Source organism: Lagopus leucura, unplaced genomic scaffold, assembly GCF_019238085.1.
Source record: "Lagopus leucura isolate 7727_CA_CO unplaced genomic scaffold, USGS_WTPT01 Super-Scaffold_100017, whole genome shotgun sequence".
NCBI classification, from domain to species: Eukaryota; Metazoa; Chordata; class Aves; order Galliformes; family Phasianidae; genus Lagopus; species Lagopus leucura.
The window spans coordinates 13684023-13696084 of record NW_024962271.1 but is presented as its reverse complement, the minus strand read 5'-3'; positions in this window follow the sequence as shown (position 1 = coordinate 13696084).

Genomic DNA, 12062 nt, shown 5'->3' with positions numbered 1-12062 from the left:
TGAGCCTGTGCAAAGGTCGAGTGGCTAGTTGACTAGCATATTAAGACAGAATTCATTTCACAGACAGTCTGTAGTGATGTGCTTTACATATCATTATCACGCTGAATTGAGGGAAACTGATTATACAAATTAGTTACTGTACATTATTCTCCAAAGCCTTTTATTTGCATAAACCAATAGATTTTATGCAAAGAATATCCTGAAAAATGATACATGATCATGTATAGTTGAGAGGAAGTTGTTGTTATCTAGGCGTTATTCACAATTTAAGTTTAGATTGTTGTGTATCATAACGTCCAGTGCATCAATGAGTTTATACCAGACATAACCTTTTGAAATACATTTCCTGTAAACACAACCGTGCCTGCAGTCCCAGGCTGCCGATTCCAATGCTCTCCATAATTTTGTCTTTGTATGAATCAATCATTTTAAATACAGAGCGACAGCCTGGTGCAGCCCTGACCTCCGCCGGGGTTATTTTTGACTCAGGTAGTCGTGTCTCTTTCCAGATGTCAGTGACACAATCTGTGCGCTCAGCAGTTCTTTGCAGAGATTTTTGCAAGGAAGGAGGACCTTCAGGAGGAAAGGGGGGCTGGAAATACTGAGCCCAGAACCATGGAAAGCATTGCTTTTAATCTCTAAGTGTAGCCATGTCTGTAGCAAAGTGTTAACTCCGCTGCACATGAACACACTTCATCTGCGCAAAGATATTGCGCGTCGTATTAAAATGTATGTCATGCTGGAGAACAAAGAGCACGTGACATTATGGACTGAATTCATAGTTACAATAAAAGGAGCAATGAAAATTCAATAAGAAGACTGGAACCAGCAGTGTCTTTGTACTTTTTATCTCTGCTAAGGTTCCAGGGGAGCTGGGAGTGATTAGGGGCCCATCCTGCCCAGCAGCAGCGGGAGCACAGCACGGGGCAGGATGGGACCCACACAGGGGGAGCAGGAAAGTTTGCTTTGCCCCTATAAAACTTTCTGGGACTGGGAACGTGCAGAAGCATCCCGCTGGCGGGGGAGATGGAGCACCACTGTGCGCAGAGCAACAAACCAGGCAGCATGGGTCGTAGGGCTCCGGTGCACGAGTGCTAAAAATACACCCTTAGAACTCTGCTGCAGCCCTGCTCCCCACTTCATTTCCCTTACATTTCTGTGCTTGCAGTAAACACATCTTTGATGCTAAAACTGAAAGTGTTTTATGTGCTATGATTTTTCTGACTGAGACTCTCGCCTTCCATTGTGTCCTGGGGAATAGGGTTGTGTTAAAAACATGATGCTGTGCTTGACAAGGAGCTTGGATACATGTCTGATGCACGTCAGAAGGGATTGGTGCTCAGTGAAAGCCTATGTTTATTTTATTAATCACAGACTTCCAGTTTTGAAAATAATTGTACGGAGCATTCCTTGTTGCAGAAGATATTTCTCCACACTTAAATTGGAAGGAATGTTTTGATTTCAATATAACCTGTTTTAAGCGCGTTCTTTACGCACCTATAAACTTTAATGGCCGTAGACGCCGATATTATTTTGGGAGTTTGTGAGATTATTTGTCTAACAGGGTTTCATGGGAGCTACATTTTTATTCCCTTTAAACTCTCTAAATAACGATATAACTTTCAGCCTTTTGCGTTTGGATTAGTTTCAAGTTGGAGTAAAAGCCAGCAATTGTGAGGTAGCGTGGATTTGACATTTTCTCATGTACCCTGCATATTATTTTCAGTCAGATTAGCATCAGAAGGACTGACTTAGATCGCTTGTCTTTGCTTATGCATGCCTGATGTTTCTCAGATTTTTTTTTCTTCTTTTTTTGGTAATATTTAGTTTCCCTGTCCAAGCATATGAGCTCAGCTCTAGCAGGGTGTTTGTGTCACAGAACCTGCCAGGTACAGCGTAGGTGGAGGATAAAATGAAAGCAAAGAAGGGAATGTAGAAAGTTAGAGGCATTGGAATGGGTACAAAGGAGAACTCCTGCTCTTTGAAATGACAGCTCCGAAAGGAGCAGCGTGGCTTTGTGTGGGCAGAGCTGCCGCTTGCACTGAAGATCCAAATGAGTTAAGCATCTTAGTGCGTGGATTATAGTTGTCCTCAGCTAGGGGCAAACCCTGCCTTCAGCTACAAGTGCTCCCATTTAAAATCAGGGAGAGCTGGAGGTGTGAGGGAGCAGGTTTGGGGCTTTAGCTCCTGCCTGGTGCAACTGTGGGCTGAGATGCAGCTGGAGGAGTTCAGCTTGTCACCCTTGTGACAAAGATACCCACATCAGTAACCATAACAGTATTAGCTCTCGCAAAATATTTAAAGAATCTGGCCTTTGGCTAGTAATATTTTTCAGATGTCGCCTTGCTTTTAAGAAAAATTACATTTTTACCCTGGATAGTGAATTTATTTTGAAAGGAAGCAAATGGCAGAAATGCTGCTCTCTTCTTCACCTGAACAAAACCTCTTTGAAGTTCAAAGTGCTCAGGTAGGTAGCTCTAAGCTCTCCTCCTGCTGCACAGTGGGCTGCCCAGCTTTTATACAAAATCCCTGTGATGGTCTCGGAGCAGGGCTGGCAACCTCAGCTCAAGTACTGCTGCTTTATTTCCCTGTGACTTTGGTTCTGGCTTAAGCTCTCAAAAGACCACAGAAAGCAGCTGAGCAGAGCAGGAAGGCAGATAAAAGATGGGAATGATAATTAAAAAAAAAAAAAAAGCAGCAGAAAACTGTGTTCCAGATGATGAGTTCTATACCTACCCAAAGGGCTTCCAGCAGTGCAGCTGCATGCCCTCCATGCCATCCTCTCCTCTGCTCTGAAAGTAATGCCTCCTATTTTATTTGTTGGCCCACAGCGTTATAGGTGGGTGTTGGGTAAGGCAGTAGAGGCTGAGCAATTGTGAGAGGTTAAGCAGAGGTTGGGGCAGCATTTTCTTACTGCAATCTCTTTCCTCTTCTAGTGCTGCCCATCAAATTAATGAATTCAATATTGCTTTTGCTTGTGTGCGAACATCACACTTTCACTAGGCAATGGATTGTTTCTGTGCCTTGCTGCAAAGACTTCTCGTTTACAGAGCAAGAATCCTGTCCTTGTCTTATCTTTATACAGAGCAGTGGCCGACCCACAAAACAAAAGCTGAAAGGTTTTGTATGAAATCCTTGGCTGCAGAAGTTGCTCACCTTCTCATTTTCCAGGCTGGCTGGCCTCCTCACACCTAATTCCGCCAGGTTATTGCAGCTCCGAGGAGTTTCACTGATTTCACAGGGTCTGCAGTAGGTTGTACAGCGGATGCGATTTCAAAGCAAACTGAAAGCACTTGTGAGTCTGGTTTACTTCATGTAGCAATGGGCTAAGCCTGAAAAGCGGCCCCTGGCCCCCAGCTGAGCAGGTGGCAGCTTCCAAATGAAGGGTACAGAACTGCCAGGACACTGGTTTGATTGCTTGCTGTGATGAGGCCTGCAGGCTGCGTTGTTTGGGTGCCGAGGTCCTCTGGGACCCTTGGGAAATCCCACCTCATATAGGAGAGTTGGGATCCATCTGGCGAAATCCAGCTCCTGCCAGATGGAGCAGGGATTCCTAAGCTACTTCCCAACTCCTTGTGGTGATAAAGAGATGTTTTTGTAAAATATGAGCAAGATATAGTGTCAATGGAATGTAATCATCTGCAGCCATGTGGGGCTCAGTCCAGAGCCTTGCAGCACTGCTGCGGCACTGCAGGAGTCCATCCTCACACCCTGCATGGAGCGGGGTGCTGGGTGAGCAGGGAGAGGCTGCAGAAGAACCACATTCAAAAGTTTGGCCTCCCAGTCTGAAGGACTTAGGTAATTTTAGTTAAAAAAGCCCAAACAAATAAACAAAAGTTAAAATTTCCTCTGAAGTCCAGCTAAAAAAAAAAAAAAAAAAAAAAAAAAAAAAAGTGGTATCTTTGGAATTTTGCTTTTGACCTTTTCCATTGTATATTTATTTTCCTCTGTAAATAAACAGTTTGATTTGGGTGGTCCAGAAAGGAAGCAAATTCACATCTCTTCATTCGGTGGCTATATCTAAGGGTGATATCTCATCACAAATCTGCAGACCCACTAAAGGAAATTTAATTCATGCTTTTCAAGTGTGCCATTTGTATGAAAATAACATTTTTCATCAAATCAACCAACCTGCAATATTCTGACGTTTTCCAAATAGCTCTTCTGCCTCCTTCTGTCACAGGCAGAAGACACGACAGCTGAGGCTCGCTCCATCCTGCTCCTCTCCAAGTGTCAGTGCATGCTCAGCGCAGCCCTGGGAGTTGGTGGGTGCATGGTGCATTGCACTGGGGCAGTGCATGTAGGGAATGGGCTGCAGTAAGTGGGGAGCATGGCTGGCATGCCCCAGCCATGCCTGCTGCAGTGTGTGGTGCTGGTTCAACCCCCTGTGAACAGAGATAGCACAGAGCAGGAGCTTTGGAAGCAGCACAGTTTAAGTAAAGGCTTGTGTGGTTTTGCTGCATGTTCATGTTGGTGATCCTTGCACATTTCCACACCCTGCATCCCCACTTGCTCCTTGATTCTGGCTCTTTGATGTTAATAAATAATCCTGGAGGACTGAAGTGGCTTTTCACAAAAATCCTCAGTTTCTGTGCATATTCTCAGCCTGTGAGCTGGCCGCAGTCAGACCACAGCTTTGGATGGTTGCTGTGCTGGGGAATGCCCCTCACAGAGAGCTGCAGCTCCCAGGTGAGGGCAGCGCTGCCTTTGTTCTGCAAGCTGCTCCTGTGCCACAGGTTCTAACAAGAGAGGGGGAACGTGGCAATTCCACCCCACACAGGCTGTTCAGATTGTGACTGGGCCTGAAGTGTGCCGGAGGTCCATAAATACTTGCAGTGCTTTGCTGTAATTGCAGTTCAGCACAGAGCTGCACTTGGACTCTTTGTGCTTGTGCTCAGCTTATTGGAAAAGTGCAGGAGATATAAAAACCCAAACTTGAAAGATGTGGTAGTGGAGGTAAATTGCCAAATGTTCTGTGATTTTTCTCAATAGCTTTAGAACATAAGGCCAGTATTTCATCAAAGAATTTTTTTTTTTTTTCCAAGAAGGACTGCACCAACAAAGTATAAATCATCTTCTGTTTTACGTGGGAAATGGGAGCTGTGAAGTGGATCGCACTGGAGCAGATGAAGGCTGGGTGTCTCTGTGCTTTTCTGAGCCTGTACTCAGTCTATGGAATCATTTCTACAGATTCCATCCTTAAATTCCTTTGCACGGGGACGAGGAGCTGCCGTAGAGTGAATGCAATTACAGGCAAGCACTGCCGGCAGCGGGGCGATGCCAAACCCGGCAGTGCTGCGTGCAGCCCACAGGCCGGTGACAGCTGCGGTGTGTGCAGTGCTGTGCCTGCCGGCAGCTGCTTGGGCTGCTTGGCATCAGAGTTTGTGGAAGAAACGCAGCATTGCACAGAGCAAGGCACAGAATGCTCAGATGTTTCAGTTCAGGTGGCCGAAGCAGAAGCCTTCAGGGTGGCTCGGCCGTATTATGGTACCATTTAGGGAATGGGAAGGAGGCACCACATCGGGATGTTTTCTGACTGCTAGCCTGCTCCGTTCTCATTGTTAATGAGCACTGTTTTATTGCATTTACAAACTGCAAATCGAGCTTAGATTCCTCATTCTTTGGGTTTCAGTAGCACTTTCGTTGCAAGGTAATGGCATATAAAAATCACCTGGCAATTGAAGGGAATGGTTTCCTGACTTCACTCGCAGCTGCTTCTCAGGATGAAGCAGCTGCACTTGCAGGGCAGGGAGAAAACACAGCACTGTTACACAGGCAGAGATGAAAGCAAAGGCAGCAAAGAAGCGATCTTTAGCCAAGCACATAACTGAAGTGGGCTCCTTGTGCTCCGATTAAACCGGCTGCAAAGCAGGAATTTCCGTCATTGTTACTGCACAGGCTTTGGGCACCTTTATCAGCTGCATGTGTTAATAACTTGTTAATGATTGATGCTGAGGTCTTTTATGACACTGAATGAAAGTGAGAAATAAGTGCAGGGTTTCCGGAGTGACTGTTGCAGTGACGCTCTTTCAGTAGCACACTTTGCAGAATTTCAGCCGGGCTTTAAACATTTATGCCTGTCAGGATTAGATAGGTTATACTGCAGCCCCAGCTAACAAACTGCCCTGTGCTGCTCCTTCATTCCCACACCGAGCAGGAGAAACACTTTCTTTTGAGAAGCCTCAAAAGAAAAGCTCAACTTCAGAGCTGATGCACCTCTGCAGGAGTGCATGAATGAGAGTGTAATGTATAGATGGCTGTCATGTGGAGCAAATGAACGCCAGACTGGCAGAACACTGAGGAGAGCCTCGTTAACACTACTCAGGTATTCCAATTAATGACTGCTTACACCCCTCACTTCACCTGGGTCAACAAAACAGCTCAGTGGGCACTTCAGCTCCAGCCCAGGCAGTGCAGCACAGCGTGTTCCATGGAGCTCAGCTCAGTGATGAGCTGAGGGTGGGTGGCTCTGTGTGTCACTTACCTGCCTACCTCCAGTGTAAGCACAGCCCTTTGCCGAGCAAACAAAGAACCAGGGCAACTGTGGGAGCACTGGCTCCTTAGCATCTCTTCAGGAGAGCCCGGGGAACGTGGGGGTGTCTGTAAGATTTAATATCCATTTATTTTTCCCTGTTTGCATTATTCCTTTTTACCAATACTGCTTGCCTGTCATAAATCCAATTAGCGAGCTCTGTACATTGCAATAAACTGCTCTTCAGGAAGAAAATTTGCTTTGTGTGCAAAGCCTACTTCCTACAACATTATTGTAATGTTGTGGCTTTTCTCTGCCTCGCAGAGCATTTAAATAAAAGAAAAATAAGCTCCAGCACTGCCGTTACCACGCTGCTCGCTCTTCCTGGGAAATGCTTTCCGCATCTTCGAACAATTTTGAAACAGAAAAAATTTCTTGTAAGAGTGAAACAAAGATACATAACAAAAGCATAATAAAATTAATAACAATGGAAACCAAAAAGAGAAGCATAATTCTAGCCCAGAATACACAGGAGCCTAATTGCTGGTGCAGTTGTGTGGGATGGGAGAGATCCGAGCTGATGTCCCTGCTCTGAATCGAGAGCTTAAACCCAGATTTGTCACGCTTTGAGCAATTGTTCCAGCTGCTGCGACAGTGATGTGCTTTCTGGGTCTGAGAAAAGAAATTCAGCTGAACACCTCACAAAACTCTCCTGCGAAAGGCACAGCCAGAACTGCTGTGTTCCTTGAAAGTTTGATTTCCTGCATAGAGGTATTTTCTGAGCAATCTTATGGGTTGTTCCATTCCTTTCTACTACCCAAGTGAACTCTGACCCTAACACACCGCGGGCTGCAGTGTGGGTCTGGGCTTCCCAGCCTCTGTTAGCTCTTCACAGTCTGATTTTTACAGAAATAAACTAGCATCAGAGGGCACTGGAAACCTTTCTGTTTAACTGTGGGATGGAGCAGCCCTGGATTTAGCTGCCTTCCTGGACTTGGGGCAGTTGCTTCTATAGGACTGTGGTAATGAGCAATGCTAGGACTCGGTAGCCCTGCCGTCTATGTAAATGACACTGGTGAGTTGTCTCTGCCTCCATGTCCCTTAGTCTCATTATTTATTCATGCTTTTTTTTCCTCAGAAATAACAAATTAAACCTTGTGAGACCTGGAGGTTCAAAGAGTTGTTCATTAGTCCGTACTGAGTCCAGTTCTGCAGAGATCAGAGCAGGCAGCACCACTACATTTAACTGTTTCAGTGTCTCCCAGACCGGCAGCCAGTGCAGGCAGCACTACTGGTTTCCTCAGGGGTCATACAAAGGCTCATTGTGATATAAAGAAGCAATTTTTTTTTCGCATCCATTCCCTGTAAGCAGCTCACTCTGCTTCCAGAGATATCAGTGGTTTTTTAGGTATTCCTTTACGCAGAATGAAACCTGCTGAACCCGAGATGGGTTTTCTGCCCACACCCACTGCCCACATGTGCTCTCTGGGCTGTCCATTAGCAAAGTAAGAAATAGTGGCTTTGGATATATTATAGTTGTGAAGATGGCAGCTCTTACTGTAATGCAGCTTCAGAGGATGATAACTCCTTTTGTCAAAGCAGATTTCTGCTTTGCACCCGGTAGCAAACGATGACTCCGTAATAGGAACCACTGTAGGACAAATACAAGAGGGGGAAGTGGCTGGGAACTTGCTGTTTGATTTTATGCCTGTATTCCTTTTGCACTGTCTTTACAAAAATCTCTTAGCAGCAGTGATGCTGCAGAGATGCTCATGGAGCAGTAGCAGGTGGCATTGCCATGTGCTGGGTACACCCCATCCACAAGTGTTGATGCATTCCCGCAGGGTTCCCTGTGTGCAGCTCATTCATTAATGGAGAAGGTGGATGGCCATTTGGGGGGCATGCTGATGGAAGCAGTGGGGCCATGCACCTGGTGAGAACTGCAGGCTCCTACATTGCCTCAGCACTTTTGACGTTCTCACGTCTAGTTTGATTTGCCAACATTAGTAATGTGCTTCACCTGGTCATATTTCAAGTGTGCATACAAATTTCTGTTGCTCGCCATCAATAGAAAAGACCTTGCAGGAGATTGTTATTTGATGGGAGGTAAAGTAATCCCAGTAAAGTAACTGGGATTCCAAGCCTTTCCTGAAGCTGGTCGGCTCCCGAGAGTTGGTACGGTTTGATGCTGAACAGAGAAAAACACCACAGCCAACCCTTTGCTAGAAATTACTTTCACCCCCTAGAGAGAAGCAGGCTGAATAGGCCAGTGAGATTGTTCCAGTGTAAGAAGCAGTGAGAGCCAAGTCTGGCTGCACCCAGCCAGAGCCCACGAAGGAGAGGCTGGTGCTTTCTGCAGCCCCTTCAGAAGTAAGCCCATGAATTTAACAGTTTTTGAAAATTCTGATTATTGTTTTATTTATTTTCAGCAAGTGTTTCTTAGGATGTTGGGGGGTTAAATATATATTGAATTATAATACTGAAATGTTTTTGGACTTTTGAAGCTATTAAAAAACTAAACTCTACAAATATTGATCTGTCTGAAGCAGAAAAGGCCTTTTTCTTTTTTCTTTATTTTGGGGCAGGGCAGGACCGAGTATCTTTAATTTTACTCACATGCAAAAAAGACCAAAGGGAGAAGAAACGTATTGTATTCTGAGAAGGAGACAAAGTGAAAGGAAGAGAATGTGGCCACACACTCAGCAGTTCAAAAATACAGTCCGGCCGATAGGGCTGCTTGTGCAAACAGCCCTGGAGTGCTTGCCTGGCAATGACCCGTGTTTTTAGTGTGGCTGCACACGCTGTGTGTCGCTGGGCTCCCGCTGAGCAGCAGCGCAGGAATTACTGGAGCTCCATTCACAGATTTAGCACTGTTTTGCATTAATGAACAGCCTGAACTGGATTTGGGTTAGGTTTCACCCCAAGCTGTAACTCTCGCTCTCCTTCTGCTAGAATAATAATAATAATTACAAAAGTATGAGGTAGGACTAGCGTCTCCACCTCCTGTTCGTAACCCGGCAAACCAAATATTATTTCATACATTACTGAAGGGCTGAGGAAAGTGAGAGGTCGTGAACTGAGCTGCATGAATAGCTTTGGGTTAGGTTGGCCATGGCCGTGCCAGCCCCATGTCTGCTCCCAGCAGCCACCTGCAGGGCTGCATTTCAGCCACGCAGTGAATGAGTTAGTTAAGAAACATGCAAGTAGAAGGGCTCTTCGGTGTTTACAGACAAAGTAGTACTTTTTTTTCCTCCCTCTTTTATTAATGTACAAAGATTAGTTGAGGGAAGGGAAGCAGTAGCCAGGGAGGGTAGGTGCTTACCTGGGGAATGAGGGAGAATTAGGGCAGAATAATACCTGTCTCTGTGTTAGTAGGGCAGCTATGAAAACAGACCAGTGTGGAAAGAGAAGACTTGTCTGGCAAAGGCAATAAGATCATCTGCAGGGCATTGTCTGAGTTTCCGTGGCTATTAAAGGGTCTCAGATTATATCTCCCAAATGTAATGCGTATGATACCACTGCATCCTCCACCTCCAGGATGAGACAGATGCTTGTAATTGCATCCTAGTGAGCTATGCAGAATTTTGTGATGGACCAGGTAGAGGAAGAAAGGGGGGGGTGAGTTTGGGCCAAAGTGAGCTGCTGTTGTTTGTATCACACCCCTCCGCAGCTGCAGCAGTTTGTAGTTGCTTTGTGTTTTGCATTGCTACCTTTTCATATCTGAAGATTCAAACAATAGCTCCTGGTTATTATCCCACATATTATTGATTAAAAGCTTTGCCCAAAGACCTTCCATCTCACTTTCCAGCTTAGTGTGATTTACTTTTCTTTTTACTCCCTGTAACATGTGATTAATGCTGAGCTGGAGAGTCCCAGTGAGATGAAGAAGAGTGTCAGGTAAGATTTGTCAGCTCGGAAGTATAGATTATTTTATGTTTCTCGAACTTTGTGGGCCCAGGGAACACAGATCTTGATTGTTAAATCCATCCACACTTTCCCTAGGGCTATAATATGCCAAAAACATTAAATAGCCCACTTAATACATAACCTCATTCTGTATGCTTGACTATTTTGTTTTTAATTTTTCTTCCCTTTCCAGGCTGCTCAAATGAAATGGGATCAAAGAAAAAAAATTATCCTCACTGGATTTTGTTAAAATATTAATAGGTTAGGGTTGACTGGCTAAATTGAATATCTATGCTGATCTCGCTTGCATGTTTAACTTGTGCTTAGGAAAATATGTTTCCTAGGTGATAACCTTTTATGTACCAGACTGACTTCATTGAAATGCATAGAGATAAAAATATGTCACACTCCATGGCCATGCTATTCTTGTGTGGCAGTGTGATTATTCAGATGATAATTGACCCCCACCTGTAGACAGCTCAAATTCTGTAGTCAATCATTCTATTTGATGTTAAAATATGTGAAAGTACAATTATATAATTTACATTACAAATCATCCTGAATGCCAGGCATCTCAGAACCACTGGCAAACGAAAGGAAAAAAAGTCAATAAATGAAGTGAATTACACTAGGCAAAGAATTCAACTTTTCTTATTTACTTCTGCACAACAGCCTTTATGCAGGTGTTGTTGATAGAGCTCAAACAGACATTGCTCAGTACTGCATTTGACTTCCTTTCAGCCCGTTCCTAACTTTGGTAATAATTTCTGAGTAAGAATGCCTTCTTTCACTGTGGAGATGAGTCCCTGCCAGCAGATAAAGGTGCAAACACACACGTGACAGCACAGATCTGTGCAGCAAGGCTCCAACCGCTCCAACTTCAGGGCCTGCGTTCCTGAAGATGCAGCTGGGGATTTCAGAGCCACCCAGGACCCTCATGGAGTGGGTGTGAACCACTGCTGGTTGCTGCTTAGCATGCGTGTGATTAAGGCCTCCGGTGTCAATGGGGCAATTAAATAATAATCAATAAAACAGCGAAGCAAAACCAAATGCAGATCAGCTCACACCATTCCTGCATAATAAATGTGTGTGAGGAGGGACTTAGCTCATGTCTGCATCACCCCAGCCTGCCTGTCCAAGTGTTGGACACCTGTGATGTGGCTACAGATAGTATCTCAGACTTTAACTACTCCTGGAATTTCTAGGTTCAGCATTGTAGTCCTCTATTTCCTTACCATTTATGTTAAAAGAACCTTCAGCAGATTATCACATGGGTCTTTACTGGAGCACTCCAGTCCACTGGGTAAGGCAGACCCAGCTGAGGAATCTGTAACCAGCCTTTAAGCAAGAGAAAGCTCAATGTTAAATCAGTCAAGTACCAGACAGTGAGCCAAAGAACCAACACACAGCGTTTCTGTGGGTAGGACAGTACTTACTGCTTCTCTCCCGGCTCTTCTTACTCCATTTTAGACATTGAGCTCCTTACTGATGAGTCACAGGAAAGGGCAAGTGCTAAAATTTTTTCTTTAACCTCAAACAACATAGCACTATTCTGCTATACTGTAATACAGGCTGTGCCAGCCACAGATTCTCCCTCTTGGTCCTGTCACTGGTTGTTTGGTCACAACTTCTTCCCTGAGAACAGAGCTGATTTGTGAGAACAGCAGCACCTGAGAATTCAGCA